Here is a 26,989-nt window from a genome sequence, read left to right as displayed (position 1 = left end):
CTGAAACAGAAACTCCTGGAGGCTCTGGCACTTCTACCTGCTTGTGGATCAGCACAAGGGAATAGCAAAAGAGGATGCTCATTTAGGCAGTGGGGCCATGGAAGCGCCCAGTGACCTACCTGTCCAAAAAGTCAGACCTGTGGCAGAGGGCTGGCCTCCTCGTCTCTGCATTATAGCAGCTGTATCCCTACTGGTAAAAGATGCAGACAAGCTAACTCTGGGACAGACTCTGACTATTGCTACCCCACTTTAGAGGGGATTCCTAAGCAGCTGCCAGACCAGTGGCTGAGCAATGGCCTCATGCCCCACTGTCAGGCTTTACTCCTTAATCCAGCCCGGATAACATTCTAAGTCCCAAAAGGCACTATGATGGGAAAACTGTTTTAATAATGAAAAAGTGAAAATAAAAGGGAAATCATGCAAAGTCATCATTCTAGATTTACCGTCAGAGGAAGACATCCTCGGTTAACCTCAAGCCTAGCTCACTTAGACACAACAATATAAGTACACTTTTGGGTGCGCAGTTTGAAGGGAGTCTTAAACCTTGGAGCATCTCCTGAGAGGAAATGCGCATGTATGAGCCCTAGGCTCAACCCACAGTACCACCCAAAACCGGAAAAAGGAAGGGAAAGAAGGGAAGGAGGGGAAGATAGTAAGCTCCCCTACCTTTCCCTCCCCCTACATGCACCAGTTAGCGTGTGCAGAAGCATAACCCTGTTACCCCTGCCATGGGGAAAGCTGCTCTGAAACACAGGGAGAACCCCACAGAGTGGTGGCACTGTGCAGAGAGCCGAGAGCCGAAGCCGACAAAGGAACCTGGTTCTAATAGAGGAGATGTGGGGATGTGTGCTCAGAGAGCAGGGTAGACAATAAATGCTGGGGCCACTGGATTTTTAAATAAAAAACAAACATGAAACACTGGTGTGGGACAATTCTGTATTCTGTCAATCATGTTAATAAGAACCCTGTGCTAATGGGCCAATCAGTTTATAACTTATAGAGACCTCTGTGTGATTTTCTTTTGGACCTTATCAGCTGTGGGAACTGGGCAGGATAGAAACCCCAAGAAGCGGGGCCCTCATGTTACAAAACACAATTTCTGTTTTATCTTTTATCCAGAGAGATTTCTAGAAGGACTATAAATCCAAAGGTAAATCAGAATCCTTTAAACTTATTAAAAGAAAATATTTGAGAGTATGTAAGACGTGTGTGGAAGATGTTCACCTCCCTAGCCTACCAAGACAGTGCAAATATACATATATTTTATACATATATGCATATTATATACATATATGTGTACGTGTGTGTATGTGCATGCGTGCACGTGCACACTTGGGCCAAATGAGAGAGGTGACAAGAACATGGGAATTACCCCTTCTAGGGGAGATGAGCACTGGTCCACACATTCTGGAAGCACATCTGTGGTGGAACGCTTACTGATAAGTTGGAGTCAGTAAGGAGTTGACTCACATTCTTCCCCAGAGCTCCTGACGGAACTCCCTCTGCCAAGCAGTCCTTTCCCTGCTCACAGGAGCTTCAAATACTGAAATCCCAGCAGGTCTGTCCTAGTTCGTCTCTATTGCTGTGATAAAGACCATGACCAAAAGCAACTCGGGGAGAATAGGGTTTATCTCATCTTACCACTTACAGTCTTGAATGGAAGTTAAGACAGGAGCTCAAGGCAGGAACTGAAGAGGAGACGATGGAGGAATGCTGCTTACTGGCTTGCTCCCAATGGCTTGCTCAGCTTGCTTTCTTGTCCAACCCAAGACCACCTGCCCTGGGGTGGCATGCCTGCAGTTGGACTGGGGCCTCCTATATCAATCATTAAAAAAACGCCCTATAGACTTGTTTGTATAGGTCAACCTAATGGAAGTATTTTCTTTATTGGGTTTACCTCCTTTTCTCATGATCCTAGCAGTGTCGAGTTGATTAAAAAAATGACCAGCACATTACAGTTTGCTCAAAAGATGCTATGCAAAGTCCTGGGGGATGCAGCTTTTTCCAGGAGCCCACCTTTACTTTGTGTATAAATTTTGCTTTATAATAAAACTTTCAACTCATCTTGTCTTGTGTTTAAATTCTTTCTCTGTTCATAAGAACCTAGAAACACGAGGCAGAAGTGACAATCTTGTCTGTCTATCTCTAAGACCTCTCCAGCCTCCATGTTCCAGCAACACCCCAATATCCCTAAAAGAACCAGGCACTGGGTACATTCATCTCTCTGCTTCTGGGTGGATGTGATGTGATCAGCTACTTTTAGGCCCTGGCACTGAGACTTCTTTGTGGTGGACTGTGGCCTAGAACTGTAAGCCAGATAAACACCCTTCTTCTCCAAGTTGCTTTTAGTCAGAGTGTTTTATCATAGTGGAGGAAATGAAGCCAGGACAGAGCCCTGATCTCCAGTACAATGTTTTGAAGATGGACCATTGACGAAAGCAGCCACCATGGATGGGATTGGTGATAAGATGCACTGGTAAGTTTTTCTGCCCTTTTTCCTTGTGTTGACACTTGGAGAAGGCAGCTTCATGGCCCAGGAAGTGCGTCTTCCCCAGATACCAAATCTGTACCTTGGTCATGGACTCCAGTTTCAGATCCCACAGAATATAATTTCTGTTGTTTAATCCACCCAGCCTGCCTTGTTCTAACTGAGCAAATTTAACAACCAGCCAACAAACATACATGTCCTAGTGTGAAGAAAAGGATGTATCCTTCTGATAAGTATATACATGTTCAGAGAAATCTGGCCTGGGATGTTGCTTGTTGTGGAGATGCTCCATCTCCCCCAAGGGAGCAGATGGTTTCTGGAGTACTATTCGAAAGAGTTTTCTCTGTCCTGGCAGGTGGCAACAATAACTTCTCAAGAATATGAAAAGAACAAAAATTTTGGGGTTGTTTTCCCTCATAGATAACAGGAAACAGTTGGTGACTTTGGTGTACTGGCAAGTAACCTTGGGAAACTTTAGCACCCCACACACTTGGGTAAATGCGGGCGGGGGCTGGTGCTAAAGGAGGCATTTCAAATCACTAAGGAAACTATGGTTTGGTCAATAATGGTATTCAAATACTTAGTCATTCATCAAATAAAGTAAGCTAGATCCTTGTCTAGCACTATACACAAAGGTATTTCAAGTGAATAGACATGAAAATTGAACAAAATAATTATGATGATCATTGTGTTTGGCTCTGCCTTTGTTTGCCTTGCATATTTTAGGCAATGCAGGTAATAGGTACAAGACAAAAGAAGTGCAATGGAACATTGGAGAAAGGTTTTCTTGTTTCTAGCAAAGAGACAAGGGGAATCACAGACCTTTCTGCTTATCTGAACTTGCTGGGAGTCTGTGTGCAAAGCCTGTAGGTGCCGATAAATGAGGAGAGCTGAGAAATACCAAACCCTGGCAGGGCTCTCCTTGTGAGCTAATTTCAGCTTTGCACGGTGAAGAGAAAGTTGTCTAACAGTTGTGCCAACAGGATTTTTTAAGGTAATCTAATCATCCTTTTTAATTCTTGTTCCCTTAAATCTCATTTCCTTTTGTTTATATTCACCCACACATTCCTACCAGCCTTTAATTATAATCTTTTGATATTACTTTAAATCACCTTAGATGAGCAGTCATGGGATTGCTGAGTTGACTTTTACTCCAACCAAGAGCCTCTGCCCACTATCAAAGGGACGTAAAAGTTCTGGCACTGGATGGCATAACTGCTGTGCCTGGAGTCACGCTGCCATCTTGCTTCCTGCCCTGTTTCCCTGCCTATTTTCTTTGTTATACTTCTGTTATTTTCTTTGCTTGTATCTTTTGATGTATTTGGAAGCAAGACTTCTGTTTCACTTCCACGAGTGCTGACTAAATTATAAACAGCTTCTGAAATTCCAACATACCAGCCAGGATTCAGTCAGGAAAATGACTATCAAATTATTCCAAGACTGACAGATTTAGTATAGGAACTGGGCTGGCACACACTGCGGAAGGGCAGAGTTGAAGAGGTTACCAAATGCATCATCATCATCTGAGCCAGCAGGTCGGAAGCAGGTGATTCGAGGGTGTCTGGGAAGCAGATGAGATCACACAACCCAGTTCTCTAGGCCCGGTGTCTCACGATCGTGACTTCTCTCCTAGCGGAAGGCTAGCCCCCACAGTGCACCATAGAGAGTTGACAAGAGATGACCGGAAAGGCATATTTCATGTTTTATTACAACATAAACTCTAACTTACCCTCTGTGGTGGTTTGAACGAGAATGGCCCTCATAGGTACATAGCTTCCAATACTTGGTCCCCATTGGTGAAACTAATTGGGAAAGATTAGGAAGAGTGGAGGTAAGGCCTTACTGGAGAAGGTTTATCACTGGGGGTGGGCTTTGAGGTTTCAAAAGACTCAATGCCATTCCCAATGTCCTCTCTGTTTCCTACTTGCTATTCAAGATGTAAGCTCTCAGCTGCTGTTCCATGCCTGGCACTTGGAACCCCAACTCCGTGATCATGGACCCCAACCTGTGGTAAGCTTTCTTGTCAGATTATCTTTGGATTGCTAGCCCAAAATAATGATATGGAGACTTCTTATTAATTATGAACACTTAGCCTTTAGCTTATGTTTGTTTCCAACTAGCTCTTAGAACTTAATTAACCCATGTTTTTTAATCGGCATTCTATCACATGGATTTTTTACCTCTCCATCATTCTGTATGTCCGACTTGGTAGGCATCTAGCTGGCATCTCCATGTGCCTCGATTCATCTCTTCTTCCTCTCTCTCCTTCTAAATCCTGCCTGTTCTCTCCTGCCTCGCTACTGGTCATTCATCTCTTTATTAGATCAATCAGAAGGTGTCTTAGGCAGAGACACATCTTGACAGTGTACAAAAAGATTATTATCCCACAGCACCAACCCTCTGAAACCACAAGCCCCAAATAAACTCTTTCTTCTGGACGTTGCCTTGGTCAAGGTGTCTTACCACAGCCACGGTAAGGTTACAAATCTGCCCTGCTGGGGGAGAAGTGAGGAAGGAAATGCTCGAGTTTCCCAGTCATCTTAGCTGAACAACTTGAAATACAATTGTCTATTTCACTTTGTATTTTATCCTCTCAAGCTGATAACCAGATGTATGAAAACATGTGTGTAATTAGTTTGAGTGCTCTAGCCCTCCCATAGCTACTGTTTCCCTTCCAACACCAATGATTCAAAAGTTAAATAGGAAATTACAGAATAAACAAACTGATCAAGTCTTGAGCTGTAGGGTATTTTGAGTGGTCTGATGAAATCGTGTGCTGTTCTCTCTGGGACCTCATCCCTTTGTCCGGCATCATCCACACTGTATAAGCTACCAGTCTTATATGGTGTGGAGACAAAATGTCTCCCAGATGGTGCGTGTTAAAGGTTTGAGACTTAACACGGCATATTCAGAGCTAGGGCTCTTGGGAAAGCGATTGGATCATGAGGGCTCTGACCTAGTCAATGAACCGTCAGTAGGAGATTCATAAAATGATGGCATTATTGGATGTGGCAGGAATCTTTGAAGGTGGGGCCTAGTTAGAGGAATTATGTCACAGAAGCCCAAAGATTTCTTTTCTTAGTTGCTGTGATAAAATACCACAGCCAAAAGGATTTGAGGAAGTAAGGGTTTATTTTGGCTTACAGCTCTAGGGGAATAAGGCCATCAGAACAAGGAAGAAATGACAACAAGAAGGCACGAGGACAGAGCAGGAAGCTAGCTGATCACATGGCAGCTACACACAGGAAGCAGAGAGAAATGAACAGGAAGTTGGACCAGGCTGTAAACCTCAAAAACCACGCCCACTGACACACTTCCTCCATCAAGGCTCCACTTCCTAAAGGTTCCATAAGCTTCCCAAACAGTACCACTAACTTTAGGCCAACTACTTGAAGACCTGAGCATGTAGGGGCCATTGAAACCACACCAGAGGTATCTTGTCCCCGTCCTTTTCCTCTTTCTCCTGTGCTGCTCAGCATTTGTGGAGGGAACCATCTCTCCTGCCCGGTCCTCCAGTTTCAGCAATGTTCCACCTCACCTGAGGTCCAGAGGAAGGAAGCCAGCTGACCTTGGACCGAAGCCTCCAAAAACATCTCCAAGTAAGCCTCCTGCTCTAGGTTAGCCTTTCTCAAAGTCTAGTTTCCACAAGTCAGAGTCCTAAAGAGTTCCCATGGGGCCTAGTGGGTCAGGGAGTACAGTCTGAAAGAATGTGGGTAACCCATAATAGACTTACAGAGCTATTGACATGAAGATTCTAGAGTCACATACTTTCTGAGATAATTGTCGTGACTTAGAATTGTGCCTGGTAGCCACTGAATGACCATCTTGGTTATCAGGTCCCAGTGTCTCAATGCTTACGTTCAGGCAACCTGCATTTAAAAATTATTTTTACATTTATTGTTTTTAGAGGGTAACTGGGCCACACTCTGTGTGTGTGTGTGTGTGTGTGTGTGTGTGTGTGTGTGTGTGTAAGTCAGAGGATAACTGGGGGAATCCATTCTCTCCTTCTACCATGTAAGCTCTGGGGACACTCAAGAAAGGCCATTGAGTACATCTTTTAGGTGGAAAGTAAAGGTTCTATAATAAAATGTTTGGGGGGCTGGGGTTGATCAGTAGGTGAGTGCTTGCATGGCGTGCCTGAAGCCGTCCCGACACTGCCTAAGCTAGTTATGGTAGCACACACTGTGACCCTTCGCTGGGGGCAGGGAGTGGAGGCTTAAGGTCAAGGCTTTTGCAACTGTTGATTATCTTGACTAAAAACACGATGGACACACACACACACACAAACACACACACACTCGGGTTGATTTTACTAAAAAGAAAGCAAAGAGGCCGTCGGGGTGCGCAGGTCTCAGGATGACTCGAACCATGGAACCACTGGCAAGGAAGATCTTTAAAGGAGTTTTAGCAGCTGAACTTGTGGGTGTTTTTGGAGCTTATTTTTTGTTTAAAAAGATGAACTAGAGCCAAGATTTCAGGCAAACAATAAGCAAAACATTCTCCTACATCTTGGAAGTTTATTACAAATCCATTAAACAGTCTGCAATGTATGGAGTGAGAGAGAAAGATCAAAAAAAGTGGTTGGATAGCAAGAATTAAGGATTTGGTTGCTGTTCAGGATTTATCCTCAGAAGAAACCAACAGCATTGCTCAGGATTAAAATTCCACAGGTGACACGGATGGAGTTCGTAGTATGTGAAGCAAACTATACATTATAATTCAGGTCTTATTCTTTGGTCTTGAAAAGCTGACTGACAATATGTTTATTGGACTATCAATAAATGTTTATGCTACTGAAAATAAAATATCTAATAAAACTCAAAAAAAAAGCAAAGAGGAGGGAGGTGGAAGGGAGGGGAAAGGAAGGGATAGATCTTGGGGTCTTTTCTCCATATTTGCTATTTTTTAATTTTGAGAAGTTATTTTAAATTCTGTGCTGTCACTAGTTTAGTGGGGTGCATTCTCAAAGCCGGGTTCCTGTTTAGTGGGCTAGTAAGACAATCACTTCTCAAAGCATTTTGACTGCCTGCTTCTTACAGTCTACTTGAAGCCGGGCGTGGTGATGCATGACTTTAATCCGAAGGCAGAGGCAGGAGGATTGAGCAATTTAAAGGGTAGCACAGTGACTTCCATGCCAGCCAGGGCTAGATTGCAGGACTCTGTCTCAAAAAAGAGTGGGGAGTGTAGTTCAAAAGGAGAGAATTGATCTTTTACTCCAGACTGCTGGCCCATTTTCCCTCTCAGGTTAAAGTATGCTTTCTCGGGCGTCTAGAGAGCTTTCCCTTTCAGTCATCCTGCTGGAGTTGGGGCTTCCAGCTCTTGTCCTGAGTGTAATCCACCTAATTTCAGGCTGGAAAGAGAAGAGACTGGAAGGTTTCTGCTCAGTGGATGGATAAGTGTTCTGTAAGAACAGCACAAGGACACACAACCTCCTTCGAGGCCTCTCGGGCTCAGTTAAATATGAACACATGGGGCAAAGGCTCTCTATGAAACGCATAACCGATCAACTCCCAGAAAGAAATCAAAGTCTCTTCGGTGACTAAAGCTAGAAATCATGAGACACTCCAGTGGGGTGTTGCAAAATTGCTGAAGTTTCCTGGTCTTAAGAGGGCAGATGTCAGTTCAGAGTCACCCTGAGAATGTTACTGCATCTCTCCCAGTCTGGAGGCTGCACAAGTCTTGCTCATAAAAGGCTAGGACAGCCCGGAGCAGCATTGTGTCCAAACTCTGGAGTCAAATGTGGAAGAGATGGGATTATTCCTCAAGCAATGTATGGCCACTTATTCATTCTCCTAGACACAGGAAAAAGACAAATGGGATTTAAAAACAAAAGTGGGACTAATTTCCAGGCAGGGACTGAGCCAAGAAAGAGGCCAGGGTCCTCCCCTTTACCCAGAGCACCCTTCAGCCTTGGCATTCCACGTCTTGAATCAGAGCCATTGTCTGGATCTCCTGCAAACACTGCCTCCATTGTGATTCCGCAGGGACACAGCTCCATAAGTACTGCTTTCTACAAGCCCGGGGCTCCTTTGAATTTATCCCATTGAGTTGTGACTCGGGCGCTCAGCCAGCAGGGCCTCCAACCAGGGTGGTGCCTGGGGATTTGTGCTGATTTATTGCATAACCCTGCCAGGTAAATCACTTTGCCATCCCATGGGAAATGTCAAGTCAGGGGCAAAGTGTGGGTGCTCCCTGAGTGAATTCAGGGTTTGGGTAAGAAAACACGATTACCAAAACTTTCATCCTTATTTATGGTTGTCTTCATGGCTGCTTGATTGGACTCAGACTGCCTGGAAAGTTCTAGAAAAATTCTAAGTTCCACAAGTCAAATGTCCTAAAGAATTCTCATGGAGTCTAGGGGATGAGGTAGTTCAACTTGAACCAAATGAAGGTGACCCCCCAAATGTCTCAGATTTCTAGAAATCCAAGTCCTAAGCTTCTGAACCACACAACTGAAGTTGCGACTAGAAATTGACTTTTTTATATATATATTTTGCATTTCAAGTGTTTTTAACACAAAGAGGTCACATAACAAGCTACCAAAAACAAAGAAAATACCCCCAAACAAATAAAACACACATGCATACAGCATACACACACACACACACACACACACACACACACACACACACACACACACCAGCAATCTTGGCCTAGCAATGTAGCTTTGTGGTAGAGCATCTCTTTGACATGCTAAACATACAGATGAGGTCCTATGTTCTATCAGAACAAAACACACACTGGTTATTGAATACTGGCAGAGTGAGCATTTAGATGGCTCTGCTGTGCTAAGTAGCTGAACCGGAGTGGGATCTCAGAACTCCAGAAGGTTCCAACCATTCTCTTTCCACTGCCTGAACACTTACGACTAACCAGACTTTCTCATCCTTTCAGCACCTGCGTTTTTGTTAGTGTAGGTGGGGCTATGCTGGAGGTCAATCAAGGACAGTACCACGTTAAGGATGGGGTCAGACCGCTGAGCTCAGTTGGGAAGCCCCAGTGACAGAGACAGAGTATTTTAATATTAGTCAGTATCTGTCTGGCCACCTCCTCCAAAGGAAACTAACTACCCACCTGCCACCCACCACCCTCACTTCCAGGTGGCCTTACTGAGAACCACAAGAAGGTACTTCCCTAGTCTGATTAGAACAGGGATGGGCTGAAACCAAGATAGCCAATTGTCAGGTGAAATGGGGCATGAAGCAGCATGAAGAAACGAGAGCCGGGCCAATCAGATTACCTCTGCTGGGAAGGAGGGATTGGGAAACCTGGAGCACTCACGCCGGTTACCAGAAGGTTGCCACAGTTTATTTTGAGGTCGGTTGGGAGACTGGGGAAGTCACAAGGAACCAATAGGAAGGAAAGGGTCCTGGCCAGTGGGGAGAAGAAATCTGAGCAAACGAAAACAGAGACAAACGAACATGTCGAGAAATTTTGATAATGAGGATATTTGCAGCACGCACGAGGCAGAATTAGAATACCAATGCCCAGTCTTCTGTGAGCAAGCTCACGGAGCTCTCTAGTCTTGGCGATGGGATGTTCAGAAAAGACGTAACCACCGTGTTCAATGAGCCCACACAGTATGCAGCATGCTTGTGGTTTTGCGGACTTTTTTATATCCACGAGCACATTAAAATACCTATTTTAACAAAGCAAAGACATCGAGGGGGCTATCTAGCCCTGATCTGTCCAATCTAGAAACCTTTGTGGGTTATTGGACACTTGAGATGTGGTTAAGTGCAAATTGAGATGTGCTGATTCAGTAGCATGCCATAGAGTACAATAATCCAAGTATCTCAATCACGTATATTTGATAACATGTTGAGATGATGATGCATTGGTATCATTCAGGACTTTTCTTCATCCTTCAGACAGCGCTGATCTAGCTTGGTGGCTTATGAGACAGAAAGCGTTGACACATGACAGGAAGAAAAGCTGGAGCTTTCATGGCCCAAGCCCTTTTTACCTCCTCCAGCCTTCACACTGGAAAAGAAATGTAGCAGATATTGGCAGAGTGCACTGTGGTCAGCTCTTACACAGCCTCTATAACCCTTCCCCTGCACGATGAAACATCTCTCTATTCCTGCCATGATGTGAAGCCCTGTTTCCCTTGAGGCCGTGTTGGCCTTCTGACCTACAGCGACCAATCGAATGAGATGGAAGAGATACTGTGCCTATTTTGGCTGTAGCCTGTAAGAAGCCTGGTAGCTTCTATCTTTGCTTTTGGATCCTAAGTACCAGGTTTTGAGGAAGCTTTGTCTAGACCAGTAAAGAGAGTGACAGAGATGCTATGCGGAGGAGCGTGTGAGTGCAGGACGTGTAAATGTGGCCCTTTAACACAGCCGAAGTAGCTTACAACACCACCTAATGTGTGACCCCAGCAGAGGCCATGCAGGGCAGCTCGAAGGGCAGAGTCACCAGACGTGGTGGACGGCTGCTACAAATCGCTGAGTTCAGTATACGCGGCGTGGAGATCAGGCTGTGCCCTAAGCTCCTGGCCTGCTCTAAGTGTGTGAAACGGTGGCTTTGAGGCTGGGCCTCGCCCTGGAGAACTCCACTTTGCAAAGTGCAGTTGGCTCCACTCTGAGGGCGAATACAGAAGGAGGATGTCTCTGCTCTGCGACTGTGTCGTAAACACCACCACCTTCCCAGCACAGACTGAAGCACAGACTGATGGTGACTCAAACCTACAAGTAAATTACCAATGCAGGTGGGAAACACATGGACCCACCATGATATATTAAAACCATGTGAGAGGACTCAGACTAACAGGGTACAACACCCTCACCCGGTCTTTAAAAGGATCCACACCAACACTGACGGCGTTGCTATCTAGCTACCTGGTGCCTGTGGGCCAAGCGACCAACAGGCCGAGAACTCCCAGCTCTTCCCGGATGTCTGCTTAACCTGGTAGTCACCACGTAAGTGGCCCACTTGAACTGCATCTACCACCCACTCATTATCCATATATTGTTCCGTGTATCACTGCACCCAACAGACAGATTTCATTCCGGAGCGGCCTGCCTCTCCAGCCGGGTTCTCTAATGTCTTACATAACCCTCTACAGTGACTCTCTGCACAGTGTCAGCTCTCTGCCTTCAGTAAAGCTTCTTGGAACACTGGGGCCCCTTTAACCCTTTTGTAGCTATTACTGAATGTCATAGATTGTGTGGTCTGATCATTAAGATTAATGATTAAGTTTGGAATAAGAGAAATAGTTAACGAGCATGCTTTCAAGGGAAGTCGGGGTGGGCAGTAAACCGCAGCCAGCACAGCCGGCACAGTGTGTGAATTCACTTTTACTCAACAAAATCTAACTTTGTAGGAAGACATAAATATCTTCATGTCTGCAAGTCTGACAACCGTGCTCATGACACACAAAAATATGTTCAAAACTGTAAATAGAAAGATCTTGGGGGATGACAACATAACTGAGACTGTGGCCCGCCCTCAAGGGTCTTAAGTATCTCTGGAAGGGGCCATTCATGTCTATAAAAACAGCTCCAGCGTGGGAACTGAAGCCCCAGGGACAGGTATGGGCTTTTCTTCCTCTTTCCGTGTGTGTGTGTGTGTGTGTGTGTGTGTGTGTGTGTGTGTGTGAGAGAGAGAGAGAGAGAGAGAGAGAGAGACAGACTGGGGGGGACACACATATGTGGGTGTGCATGCGCATGTATGTGTCTGCATGTGGAGGTTCCAGGTTGATGTTGGAAATCATCCTTTATTATCTTGTTACCTTATGCATTAGGAGAGGCCGTCAGACCCAGAGCTTGTCAATAGGACTAGCTTGGCTAGCCAGCTAGCTCTGAGGTCCCTTGCCATCATTGTCAAAGCTGAAACTACAGGAGCGCTGCAGTGCCCGCCAGACATTTACACAGGTTCAGGGACTCAAGCTCTGGTCTTCAAGTTTGTGCAGCAAGTGTTTAAATCCCAGAGCCACCTTCCCAGCCCTAACAAGGGCTTTAAGTTTAATATTGTGCTAGTTATTGAGGGGCTTTCCCAGGACTTCATGCCCACCCCTGCTCTACTACCCCATATCTCTCTCTCTCTCTCTCTCTCTCTCTCTCTCTCTCTCTCTCTCTCTCTCTTTCTCTCTCTGTCCCTCTCTCTGTGTGTGTGTGTCTCTCTTTAAGGGCAGTATCTCACCACATAGCCTGAGCTGGTCCCAAAATTTAAACCCTCCTGCCTCAGCCTCCCAAGTGCTGGAATTCAGGCCTGTACCACAATCTTGGCCCTTGAGCCCCTTTTCCAATGGGGAAGGAGGGCAGCACTCCAGCAATGCTACTTACTTCCTCCTTAAAGGACCTTGGGGGCTGGAGAGATGGCTCAGTGGTTAAGAGCATTGCCTGTTCTTCCAAAGGTCCTGAGTTCAATTCCCGGCAACCACATGGTGGCTCACAACCATCTGTAATTAGGTCTGGTGCCCTCTTCTGGCCTGCAGGAATACATGCAGACAGAATATTGTATACATAATAAATAAATAAATATTAAAAAAAAAGGACCTTGGGAACGGGTGTCACTTCCAGCCTCTTACAGGAAGAGAGAAAACGAGAATCCCCACAGACACTGGAATGTCTCTGTTCTCAGGGCCAGATTTCAGACACCCCCTAAAGCCTATGGGGGAGTCCAGGCTCACTTTCCCCAATCTTTTCTCTTTGGGTTGACATCAAGGGTTCTCCAGGCAGCTTTCTTTCCTGTGGTCCTCTGACTCCAACCATCCTGGCTCTGCAGGTTCCTTTTTGTCTCTTCTGGGCCATTTGTATCTTGGAGGCCTTCTGGTTTGGGGATTCCCATTTCAGAGCACCTCATTTGCATTTCCTCATAATAGTGAGCCATTCACAGGCTGCTGAGATACAATCGCCAAACAGTGAGTGATTCATCTGGAAAACCAGCCCTCCAAGGTTTGGGGCTTGGCATTCCCGAGAACTCTGAAGATACTGGCATTGGCACTGTGGACCACCATTGACAGCGGAGGCAGAGCAAGGACACCAAGAGAAACTCAAACCTGACTAGGGTAGCCCTCTGCCATGTCCGCTCAAGGGTTACCCAACAAATGCCAATCACGGATGCAGAGAGGGTTTATCCAAAGAGAAAGAACTTATTCATGCAGCCAAGCACAGTGAGAGCCCCCAAAAGAATCTGTCTGTTGAGGATAGACTTAGGGGTATCTGTGGGAAACGGAGACGGGGCAGTATGAGTGTGGAGGAGGGTATTGGAGTCTGGGAGCTGTGAGGATTGGCGATGATACGTGAAGTGAAAAGTCAAGGCTCTTCACAGGATGCTGGCGGACCTGGCAGCATAGTGAACTCCGAAAGGGGGTTTCAGGTCTCTTACTTCACCCAGTCGTCCATCTGACACATACCCCAGTCCAAGGGAAGGGCTGGGGTTTTGAGTGTGTTTAAATTACCTTCAGATTCTTGTAAAACAACCTGAACAATTGTTGCATCAGAGCTAAGGGGATATATTGATAAACTATGTTGTTTTAAAAAAGAAAAAAACCCAAAAAACTCATAAATTCAGGTAACTAAAGGCAAGAGAAGCTAGAAAGTATATTTAGGTTTGCCCTCAGTTTCCAGTGTCTCGTTAACAAGCCAGGGAGAACTGCTTATGGTGGCTCATGGTGCAGAGGCAGGAGGATCATTGCAAACTGAAGATCAGTCTGGTCTCTTGAGCAAATTTCAAGCTAGCCAAGGCTACAGAGGGAGACTTTGCCTCACATAACAAAAACAAGCTTAAATCATACTCCCAGAAAAGCCCAAGTTTTGGTTTGCATTGCTAAACCAAGCCTACATAGTTAGGTAACTTTTTAGGTTGTAAATAGAGGCAGTGTGAGACAAAAAAAAAGGCAAAGTCAAAATTACCCTGCAACATCTTTTAATGCCACATAACATTTGACCAACAAAGGGTCACATTCGTGAGGATGATCGGGTAAGATTATAAGGCCAGCTGGTGACATCATAATACACAGGTCATTGTTTGTGGGTTGCTGGTGTGAACAAACCTTCATGTATTTGACATTCAAGCACAACAATACAATTATGTACAGTGCCTGATGCTTGACAACCAGAGTGAACAATCATACAACTGGGTTTTTTCTTGCTGTTTGCTGTACTACACACGTCATCATTACATTAGAGTGGATTCCTATTTATTAGATATACAGTCAGAGTAAACAGGTCTACAGCCACTTTATGTCTCGTGTGTATGTCTTGAGATCGCATCCACTGACTGCCCTACACATCTAGGTTCGTGGAAGCACGCTCTATAATGTTCACACAAACTATGCGGTCTCTAGTGACACCTTTCTCAGAGAGTGTGCCTGTGCTAAGCAACACACGAATGTGGAGTAGACACTGAGGCGTGCTTATGATCCTGGATAGCAGGTCTTAGAGTCATTGGAAGTTTAAGAGAAACAAGCACAAGGGAAAAACAAACAGCAAACGGGCCTTACGGTGTCTATTTTCAGGTCCTCTGCCTTTAAGATAGCCGGGGCTTCCACGGCCATGGTTATTAGTTATTCTTCACGTGTACCTGGAGGTACGGATGCTGGGTAGAGAAGAGTAACACAAACAGCCGACATTGTGATGGACATTCTTCCAGCTGCATTCTCTTCATCGTGCAGTTAGAGTTGGCAATCCCCGAGGACTGGGGAGATGGCTTAGTTAATAAAGTGCTCAAAGTTCAAAGCATGAGGACCCGAGAACTCAGGGTCCCAGAACCCCAGAACTTGCACAGAATGCCAGGTGTGGTAGTGTGAGCTTGTAACCCCAGAACTGGAAAAGGGAGGACAGGTAGGTCGCTGGTGCTCACTGGCCAGGCAGTCTAGCGTAGTCTGGAGCCGCAGGTCCCTGAGAGACCCTGTCTCAGAAAACAAGGTGGACAGACCTTAAGAATGACACTTGAGGTTGGCCTCTGTCCTCTTTGCACACACACATATGTGCACCTGCATCTCTACGTGAACATGTAACCATGCTGTACAAATATCAGAGGGACAGAGGGAGGAAGGAAGGGAGGAAGCAGGGCGAAGAGGAAGGAAGGAGGGAGGGGTCAAGGCTGGCATCTTTGTTGGGCTCAAAGAAGAACACAGGCAAACTATGGTGCTTGGTGGTACTCTGAACAACGTGACCTACAGGAAATGCAAAGTTTACAGAAGCAGACTGACAACCAAGCCCGTCTAGTTCTACCTGCTTTTGTCCCTGTCCCCAGGTGCAGAGAGAAAGGTTTTCTGCAGCAACCCCCAGCTTCCAAAGACTAGGCCTGCCAAACAGGGAACAATCGCCCCTTGTCCCTTCCCTGGGCTTTCATTAGCTAAACTCATATCACAGGAAGAAAAAAGCCTGCCACCCGCCTAGGTAGACTGTCCTCCCGTGCTGTCTGTCAGCGCTGTTTCAGCAAATCGTTTACAAAGGTTGTCTGTTCCTCCAACCAAGGCTTTGTCCAAGGCCATTGTTCTCCAAATTCATTGAACTCTCCTAAAAATCATTTCAACTCCTCCCAAGTTATGAAAATCTTCTGTCTTCTTCACTTCCTATAGGTACAAAAATAAATAAATAGAGTTAATAAAACCTCTATAAGCTTTTGCACCATACAGGATTGGGGTGCTACACTGTGGTCACCACCATGCAAGGTCATATGTTTGTGTGTCTTTTCTCCAGCTGATCTCCTTGGCAATTTATTCAATAAACCTTCAGAGAGCAAAGGAGACATTTTCCTTCGCCCTTGAGGTTGGCTAGGAAGACAAGGAAAACGGAAGAAAACTACATGGTACTAGCAGCTGATGTAATCACAGAGTTGTATTCCATACACCAAGATGTCATGCGACCTATCAAACATTGAAGGAACAAGAATACTTAGAACTTGATGACAGGACTGACCACCAAGAGCTCTGGCTTTGCTTTGTTATAATGTCTTTCCCACATCATTAATCTTGCAAAGTTTCTTGCTCCCACCATGCATCTGGCATTATGACACATCTCCAATCTTCATATAAGGAAAAAAGGCAGCAGGGGTAGGGGTTGGCGACCCTATTCTGGGAAAATGCTGGCCCATTGTTCAAATTCCCCACCTAACTCAATAATTCCCCTGCCCTAGTTTGTTCTCTGTTGCTGAGATAAAGACCATGACCAAAGCGGCTTGGGGAGAAAGGGTTTATTTCTCTTTCAATTTCCTTAGGAGGGCTGGAGAGATGGCTCAGTGGTTAAGAGCATTGCCTGCTCTTCCAAAGGTCCTGAGTTCAATTCCCGGCAACCACATGGTGGCTCACAACCATCTGTAAAGAGGTCTGGTGCCCTCCTCTGGCCTGCAGACATACACACAGACAGAATATTGTATACTTAATAAATAAATAAATAAATAAATATTTAAAAAAAAATTTCCTTAGGAGTCAGGGAAAGAGCTAAAGGCAGGAATCTGGAGGCAGGAACTGAAGAAGAGAAAACGAAAGAACACTGCTTACTGGCTTGCTGGGCTTGATTTCTTATACAACCCAAGACCACCTTTCCTGGGGTGGCGCTGCCCACAGTTGGACTGGGGCCTCCCACATCAATCATTAAGAAAACGCCTTTTAGATTTGCTTATAGGTCAATCTAATGGAAGTATTTTCTTCATTGGGTTTATCTGCTTCCCTCATGATCCTAGCTGTGTCAAGTTGATAAAAAAAAGTCACCAGCACATCTCCCTCCATTAAAGTTTGTCCAAGAGATTCTATGCAAACTCCTGGAGGATGCAGCTCTTTCCAGAAGCCCACCATTACTTCTTGTATAAATGTTGCTTTGTAGTAAAACTTTCAACTTGTCTTGTGTTTAAGTTCTTTCTCTGTCCATAAGAACCTAGAAACACTATGTAGAAGTGAAATCTTGTCTCTCTATCTCTAAGATCTCCCCAGCCTTCAGGTACTAGCAATACTGCAAAATCCTTCAAACAATTAGCAGATTAACTGGAGAAAAGCGTGATGGGTTATGTGGTCACAGTTCCATGTGATGTGAGAACTTTCAGGTCAAATGTCCAGAGACCTGGGCTGAACTATCCATCTTTATGCTTAGGTTTGAGGAAATATGGACAGGCATGCAGAAGTATGATTGAACAGGAAGAGGTTTGATCCACTAGTAATCCCAGTAAGGCCCGCCCAGACTCTTTTGGTATCTACTCTTCTTGGTATTGGACAGGACTCTCTTGGGAATGGGGATTTTGAGACCTACAATCAAATAAAGCCCGAGACTTTCCATGGTGAGTTCATATATATAAAAACAGAGGGGAGTGTTGGAATAATAATTTTTGGTAATTGTGGCTGGCTTCAGCAAAGAGGTTCTGGTTTTCATGACTTCTCTTGGTGAGGAAAGCATCTAGCCTCTAAACTTGGGGCGGAGTGAGGAGTGACAGACAAGTGGGCAGGAGGGCTGAGAACCCTCGGTTTCGGAGGCCTTCATGTGGGGTATCATCGATGTCTGAGTCTACACGATCAGAGAAACTTACTGCTCATGCATAAATGTATGTGCACCTGCAAGAGCGTCTTTGGAGGTTGGAAGGCAGCTCTCTCCTTCCACCATGTGAGCTTCAGAGATTGGTCAGGCTTGGTAACAAACATCTTCACCCACTGAGCCATCTCCCCAAAGACGACTGCCTGTTAGCAACAGAGGAAGACACTGCGTAATTTTTACAAGCTCCCATACTTTCTGTCTGTTCCCCCTCCATGGATGTCTTGTCACTGCCCCTTTCTGTGTTCTGTCAGTACAGGACCCTTTCCCCTAGCTCCTCAGCCAGCCATGCTCCCTCATGATGTGCAGTCATCCTGCTGTACACATGGGTTCTGTATTCATGGATTCAACCAACACAGATGGACACTATTTGAGAATCAAATAAAAGAAGTCACATCTTGGACTGAAGCGATGGCTCAGCACGGGAGCACTTGATTCCAGAGAACCCGACTTCCATTGCCAGTGTCTGATTTGGCGGCTCACAGCCACCTGTAACATGTGTTCAGGAGGGACCCGTCATCCTCCTCTGAACTCTGAAGGTGCCTGTGCATATTTGGCAGACACATACATAAATAGAAATAGATCTTTTAAAACAGTTGCATTTGGACTCAGCACATTTTGGCCATTGTTTCCTAAATATACGTAGAATAACAATTGCACAGCATCTCTGATGATATGTAAGTGACGCACAGGCAACTTAAAGCACACCAGAGGACATGTACAGGTTATATGCAAATACTCTGATCTTAACATAACTGGTTCGGGCATCTCCAGATTTCAGTGGTTCTCAGAGATCCTGGAAACAATCCCGGCTCCCACCGTATGCAGCCCTCCTCCACTCCCAGCCCCTGGCCAGATACAGAGCTATTTCCGTTTTTGTCTGTTTTTGTTTGCTTGTTTTGTTTTGTTTGTTTTTACCTGACTCAGGGCTCTGTTAGACTTAACACAAGAAACATCCCCTTTGCTAAACTATTTGCATGTTTTTGTTTTTGATTCGGGAAGCATCCCCAGCACAAGGCATCCTTTCAAACACATCCAAGTTAACGCCAATGGGGCGATTTCTGTGGAAAGTCCCTAGGCACACAGAGGGCAGGAGCTCACCATGTCTTGTCTCCAGTTTCTGGGAGGAGAGATGGCTGAAGGGCAGGTTGAGTGCCAAAAATTCACTCAAGTATATCTACATAATGAAGCTGCTGCACAATCCCAAGGAAAGACAGGTTTTGAGAACTTTCCGGCAGATGGCATTTGGAAGCTCCATCCTGATACAGTCTCTGACTTGTTTCTTTATCTGACATTCATCTATAGTTCTTGTCTGGAGACAGGGTCTCATGTAGCCTCAGCAGGTCTCAAAGTTAAAGTGGAGGATGACCTTAAACCCCTGATCCTCAGCGGGGCGGTGGTGATGCATGCTTTTAATCCCAGCAATAGGGAGGTAGAGGCAGGTGGATCTCTATGAGTTCGAGGCCAGCCTGGTCTACAAGAGCTAGTTCCAGGACAGGCTCCAAAGCTACAGAGAAAGCCTGTCTGGAAAAACAAAACAAAAAACAAAACCATGCACCACACTTCCAGTCTTACCATGTTCTTTATAATAAAATAGGTGTTTCCGTGAGTTTTAGGAGCCACTCTGGCAAGTTAATCCAACTGTAGGAAACGATGGGAGCTCAGATTTATAGGCAGCCAACCAGTTGGAAGTACAGGCAAGTTAAGCCGGTGTCCACTGTAGACTTGATGAGAGCTTGCTGGGTAGGGAAATGCCACACCCATTTGGTCCCAACTGTCTTTTCTGCAGAACACTGAATAACAGAATAAGAGAAATTGAATTCACCCCCTCCGTATTCTTGAGAATCCTCACCCCACCCCACCCCTTCATTAGCATAGTGGAGTAGGAGTCTATGACGTCCACTTTGCTCTCTAATGATTTGTCAAGATCTCAGAGCCAGCAGATGCATAGATGCCAATCAGAGCCCAGAAGCTCAGTTAGATTCTCCTGCAGCAGCCCAGTCTTCTTTGAGTTGCAGGAGATGGTGAGGAGTGGGTTCTCACACCCATGGTCCAGCTTTCCTCTCTTCTCACACCCGTGGTGATTTCCTGATGCGAGGTCCTGTCTCTACCCTGTGCTACCCATCCTGCAGGTGGGCTGCTTTCAAGACCACATGGAAAGGCCAGGCTATGCTCTGCTGCCTGATGGCTCTGGCCGCTCCCTCTCCTGGCACGGTTTTCGGATTTCCCATTCTCCTCCCTGATTTCCCATTCTCCTCCCTGTTGCGTTTCCTGTTCAGAGTAACTTTTTCCCTAGGTCATCTGGGAGACTCTTAATTCTGGAAAGCTGGAAATGTGGAGAAAAAAATAAAAATTAACCGGGTTAATCTGAGTGATTACCGGCACCACAGAGACTTTAGGTAATTGCCTGACCTGGCGTCCCCTGCCCCCCTCCCACGACCCTGGGAGGCATTCTTTAAGGGCTCTGTTTGCAATGCTCGGGGGTTCTCTGAAGTTCAGTTGCACACCTCCCGGCTGGAAAAAAGACAGTGGCAGCCAGTGTCTGGTTCTGGTGCTCTATCCTCTCCGCAGGGTCGCGCTGCTCACGTTGTGCCTTGTGCTGCCGCTGGCTCCCTCCCTCCCACCTCTTCCTACCGGCTGTTTTCCTTGCTGTAAATCCTCTGCTACAGGTCAAAAGGTCAAAGGAGTCTCTTGATTGTTCCCTGGACTTGCCTGTGTTTTCAACTTCAAATCCCTTTGTCCTCCGCACCTGCCCCGGTGGAAAGTCCTCCACGCCCCTTCCCTTCCAGCCAAACCGGATTCATTTCTCCTTAATTCAACACCAAGTACGGGTTGGCCCCGGGCCAGCACTTTCACAGGCGTTATCTCCGCCTGCGCCTGCGGGGTGGCATACATTTCTTATCTGTGAAGCTTTTGGGGGCCACCTCACCTGGAAGTGACCACGACTTCCCCTCTCTTACTCTCACTGTGGTAAGTTATCTGGGACCTGGCAAGTCTGAGCACTATACACCTGAGCATTTGCTTGCTTCTTCATTCACCTTTGAAAACAGCTGCTTCCTGAATGCTGTTGTTTGCTTGTCTTACAAGGCCGAAGATCTGGACTGGAGAGATGGCTCAGTGGTAAGAGCACTGGTACTCTGTCAGAGGGTTCAGGTTCAATTCCCACCATCCCCATGACAGTTTGCGACCATCTGTCCAGTTTCAGGAGAGTCAAGCCGCCCTCTTCTGGCTTTCTATGGTTCCAGGAGTGCACATGATGTGCAGACATTCATGGAGAAAAAACATAAAATACATTCTAAAAAGAATGAGGACATTATTTTAATTCACAGAACCCAGACACAAATGTCAGGTAAATTGACACATTTTTGTTTTCTTGGTGCTGGGGGAAGTAGTGACAGGCAAAACAGTTTGGTTCAATGGCCAGTCATCCTAGCCTTAGGCCAGTAAGAAACCCTGTCTCAAAACAAAACACAACACAACAAACAAACAAACAAACAAAAGAACGTGACATTGGAGAAGGTCGTCCTCTTGTCTCCACACCCACGTGCACAAGTTAGCAGTCCCACTCACAAATATGCACACAGGACCTCCTCCTCCCATACACAAAGATGCTCAACTAAAATGTTTATTATAGCACCGTGATAGACAATTCCTAAACACTTCTCAGAAATCTCAGAAATATGGGCCTCTCCACTGAATGAGAGTAAGTGGCCCGGAGGGGGGAAAATAAGACTTTGTTTGTTTGTTTTTAAAGGATAAGAAAAGTAGAAAGCACTCCCTGAACTGTGATTGATTGCTGGACTGAGGGTGGAGCAGAGCTGGCAGAGATCTGGTCTAGTGCACAAGCCCACTGGGCTTCATCCTTAGCACTGCCTAAAACTGGGCCTGGTAGCACAATCCTGGAGTCCCAGCACTACAGCAAGTGGGAGGTAGAAGTTCAAGGTCACACCCTACCACGTATTAAGGTGGAAGTCAGCTCAGAAAACTGAGATCCTGTCTCAATCAAATAGAAAGAAAATAAAGCTGAGTACCATGGGGTGATCCTGGGACTCAGAGCCTGTAGGAGAACTAGGTTACTAGGAGGGAACGGGTTACCTCTTGAGGAGGGAGGTTGTCAATCAAAGAGCAGACTGTTAAAAAGCAGTCTGAGCCTTGACTGTCGTCCAAGCCAATTCTGTTCACTCCTGAGACTTCACCCTAAGTATTGATGGTTTTCCAAATGTATGCCTCCCATCTTGACCTCTCTCTGACCTCCGGATCAATACATCCAGCTGTCTACTTGACATATATTGAATTAAAATTACGCAAGGCCCGTTGCTTTTGATCAAGCTCCTACAGTGACCCCGCCCTCCCAGTAGACCAACCAGACCACAGACTGAGAGAGTTCAAGCTGAACTACCAAGTCACCAAAGTAAGGCTAAGTTGTCACCTGACCTTCTAGGAAACCAGGAGACAGATGAACTTCCTGAGCAGGCCAATCAATACAGCAAAGAAACTCCTTCCTCTTAAGCCTTATGCCTTTAATCCTTTAATCCTCACCCAAAAGGCAACCCAACCTGAGGCAACCTGATGCAGAACGTGAGCTTTCTATTGTCCTGTCTCCCCGCTGTGACCTTTTAAGGAAAGCTTGGAAGCAACCTTTCCTGCTTGTCCTTTGCTCCTGCCTTCCTCTCCCCTACTTCGCTTCTTGGGGCTTGAAGTTTAGTCACGTCCTACAGTGCATGCCTAGCATGAACCAAACCTGGGATTCAGTGCTTAGCACCACACACACACACACACACACACACACAACACACACATGCCCACACACACACACATACACTCATGCACACTACACACACACACCACGCATGCACACACATAACGCACACATGCACACACGCACATAACACTCATGCACACTACACACACACAACATGCACACACGCGCGCACACACACACACACTGCACACACCATGCACACATACACTGTCTGTTGCTCTGCCCATTGGAAAGTATTTGACTTTATGGGATGCTTCTACCTCTGTTTAAGACATTTTGTGTATTGATACAATTTTAGGATCACAAAATACAGGCAATTAAGATCTTAATATGTCTACCTGTATTTTTTTCTTTCAGAGGAACTGCATGAAAAATTGACCCCGGGGCCTCACACATGCTAGGTACATGATTTATTCTCAAGCCACTGCCCCCATCCCCAACACACACATCCTTCTATGTGCAATTGAAAGCCTACAAGTGCACCTTGGGCATTTTCAGCTTCACCTTCCCATTGGTTGGCACTGACACTCCCAGACACTTAGCTCATTTCTCTGAGAGTAAGCTTAAATATCTACCTCTTCCTCAATCTCCACATTCAATACTGTAGCAGGCCTCCAAAAGAGTTATGGGTGCTCCCTTCCCCTGTCATCGATGTTATCACCTTCTTACACATGGCCTCTTCTTGGTAATCCACTCTTTCTCCTGCTTCTGATTTTTAGTTATCAGCCCCCAAAGTCAAACTGTCAAACACATTATCTGTTTAAAAGTTTGTCATGGTTTCTATTTGACTTAGAAAAGCATTCAGAATGTTAAGCACAACCTCATGGCCTTGCAATACGACGCTTTCTCCCTCTAACCCCCTCTACTTTTTGTTCCAGCCACACTGGCCTCTTTTCAGTTCTTCAGGCAATCCATACTTCTCCAACCCTGTGGACTCTATGTCTGCTATATGGTGGTGGTGGTGGTGGTGGTGATGGTGGTGGAGATGGTGATGAGGTGGTGGAGGTGTAGGTGGAGGTGGAGGTGGTGGTGGTGGTGGTGGTGATGGTGGTGGTGGTGGTGGTGGTGGTGGTGGTGGTGGTGGTGGTTGTGGTGGTGAAGGTGGAGGTGGTGGTGATGGTGGTGGTGATGGTGGTGGTGGTGGAGGTGGTGGAGGTGATGGCAATGGAGAAGATGGTGATGGAGGTGGTGGTGGTAGAGGTGGTGGAGGTGATGGTGGTGAAGGTGGTAGAGATGATGGTGATGGAGGTGGTGGAGGTGATCGTGGTGAAGGTGGTAGAGATGATGGTGATGGAGGTGGTAGAGGTGATGGTGGTGGTGGAGATGGTGATGATTGTGGTGGAGGTGGTGGTCATGGAGTTAGTGGTAGTATATGTGTGTAGGTAATCAGACTACCCTAGCCATTTAATCTACCAATTTTCATGGAAGGGTCTTATCCTTCTCTTCCCTTATGGCTCCACTAAGTCTCAGTTTAAATATTCATCCTCCAGACATGTCTCTTCTGGTCTCCTTTTTTTAGACAGCACTTTCCTTTGAAGCCTCCACCACAGTTCTTTACTCTTTTACACCGTCCGTGATGTTTATTCTTGTGACTACTTAGCATATGCTCTTCAGTAGCGACCTAGACTGTGCACACACATGCTCCCTAGACTCTGCTGTGCACCATGACAGGTCTGAAGCTTTGCACTGACTCTTTCTTACAGAGCACAGCAGATCTTTGATGAGTCAGTGTGACACAGGCCAAGAGGAAGAGAGAGCTGGGAGGGTTCAAAGGAGCAGGGATGGTCTCTGAGTGGCGGTGCACGGAAGGCTTTAAGGATGATAAAGCACTTGATGGAAGATCTGAAGAAAGGGAGGGGCTCTGGAGGCGTGGGTGGAGGGAGGGGCTGTCCAGGAGGATGGACCATCTGGCTGGAGAGCCTCAGATGGTGTCTGAGAAATGATGAGTAACCAGGATGTCTGGAGCAGAGAGCTAGAGGGGAAGGGGAGCACGCAAAGATCTGGCCAGAGTAGGCTTTTGAACCTATTTTTAAATCCCCGGGAGGGTTGATGAATAGCCAAGAGTCTTCCCCTAAGCCAGGTGTTTCTTTTCTTCCTGCAGTCTGGAGACACTAACTAGTTCTCACTCACGAGCCAGGCAATGGGCAATGACTAGCAGGCCGTGCCCACTTCCTCACCTCTCTGTTCCTTTCTACTCTGGTTCTACTCTGTGCCCAGAGTGGCCGGTGGGTGGAAATGTGGCTGCACTTCCTGTTGGTCCAATTATTTTATAAAGTTAGTCCCAAACTAGGAATTCTAGGCAATTTGTAGATGTTTGGGGAGTTGAGACAAAACACAATCAATTTTCCATGGTATTTGCAGCACCACCTCTGCTTTTGTTCACTGGGGTTACTAAAATAAATAAATCCCTTTCTCTACATCCCTAGCTTTCTGAGCTTGGATTCCCATGGAAGGCATGCACACTTCCTCCCAGCAGAGTGCTGAGGGGATGCTCGTCATTTACCGTGTTAGCTGCTGTCTGTGAGCTGTCTCTTTCATTTTCATGCCTACCCTGTCTGGGAAGCATGAAGATGTATGTTCTAGATAAAGGAAATGAAGCTCACAGGGATTAAGAAATTTGCCCGAGAACAAACAATTTATAAGCCATAGAACCTGCATTTGTGCCCAGGTCTCTGTCTAGCCCCTCACTGGAGGGTTTAGTGGCAGAGCCTGGACTCTGGTAGCCATAACAGGGTAGGCTCAGCCACCTGTCCTTAAGCTGCCAACTAGAGACAAGTGGTGGTGAAAGGTGGGGGGGGCAGGAACTGGCCAGTGTGGACACACGGGGAGGAGTAGCCAGTGAAGACATAAAGTGACCACTTTTGTGGTACTGATAAGAAGTGCAGGCTTAGCTAGAGACCAAGAGGTATTCACAATGACACAGTCCTGGCCAAGGTATGGTCCTGCTCATCACTGACCCATCGTTGTCTTGACTCAGTCTGTCGGGCAAGGTGGTCCAAGAAGCTGGCAAGAGTGAGTGACACCTCTTCCCAGAAGGCAAGTGCCTCCTCTGGCTGGCACCAGGCTCCAGCTTTTTCCCCTTTCCAGCATGAGATCACTAGGAAAATTTAGTTCTTTGGGGTCTGAGGCTTCACCAGCAGAAGCGGGGGTGTGGGTGCCTCTTGAGCTTGCTCCTCTGCTGCCCAGCAGTTACAAGCCTGTTATTATCTTTTCCAAGACATATTGGCTGGGTTTCGGTAAGACCACCAAGATTAATCAAAACATTTGACATTTTTAATTTTTCAGTGTGTGATTTGGAGATCAGAGGAAAGCCTGAGAGAGCTGGTTCTTCGTTGCCACCATGTGGAATCCGAGCATCAAACTCAGGTCATGAGGCTTTGTGGTATATTCGAAGGTTTTGGTACCAGATGTACTCAAGGGGGCACAGCAAAGAAACTCCTGACATGACTTCTCCGCAATATGGTGAAGGTTTCCGTTGTAGATACAAGAGGGAGAACAGTCAGAGGCATCAGAAAGAGTCCAGAGCAGAGAGAGGAGGAAGTGGACAGAACATGGCCGGCAGACTGGACACGGTGAGAACTATCTGGAATAAAGGAAGATGAGCCCGGGCTAGGGAACAGAGAATGTGTGTTGAGGACAGCTGAGTTATAAGGAAGAGGAGTAACTGGGAGACGGAGGGAGTTTAGGGTAGAGGGAAAGAGCTAGGATGCTAGCATGGACTTTGAAATATGTAACAGGTACTAAGGGAGCTGGAGGCCAGCATGAGCTTTGATATACTGATAGGCATCATCCCTTTCGCCAGAAGTAAGGGAAATGACTTCATTTGGCCGCTGGGAACCGGCTTCACAAGTTCCTGAGAAATGCTACCTTTTATCTAACCTCCAGAAATCATCCTATGGTTCAGGTCGAGCTCATTTCTAGATTTTTGGGCTGCCTTTTGAAGTTTAGGAAATTGGAGTTTTCTTTGGACCTGACAGGTGGCAAGTTCCTTCAGTGGCTGAGCTATCTTGCCCACCCAAGATTACAAATAAAGGACATTGAGCATATAATTTGTGATCCTGGAGAAGCTAAATAAGAAGGTGAACCCAAAGAAAAACATATAGTCACCCGCCTGGATATGGGAAGTAGACAAGATTGCCGCGCAAAAACTGGGAAGTAGACAAGATTGCCGCGCAAAAACTGGGAACTTGGGGGTGAGGTGGCATGGGGCTAAGGGGAATTGGGGGAGCTTGGGGAAATCGGATGGGATGGGGGAATGGGATGGTTGGG

At 46.2% G+C, this 26,989-nt stretch overlaps 1 pseudogene; it reads left to right on the top strand.

Moving 5' to 3' along the window:
• Positions 1-6,837: 6,837 nt before the first annotated feature.
• On the top strand, positions 6,838-7,227 carry LOC121457442 (annotated as a pseudogene).
• Positions 7,228-26,989: the final 19,762 nt, after the last annotated feature.

This window comes from Microtus oregoni, unplaced genomic scaffold (genome assembly GCF_018167655.1).
Source record: "Microtus oregoni isolate MIOR12 unplaced genomic scaffold, Mior012 000016F_ref0000370, whole genome shotgun sequence".
Taxonomy (NCBI): Eukaryota; Metazoa; Chordata; class Mammalia; order Rodentia; family Cricetidae; genus Microtus; species Microtus oregoni.
The sequence above is the reverse complement of the archived record's forward strand: the minus strand, read 5'-3'. Positions and strand labels throughout refer to the sequence as shown.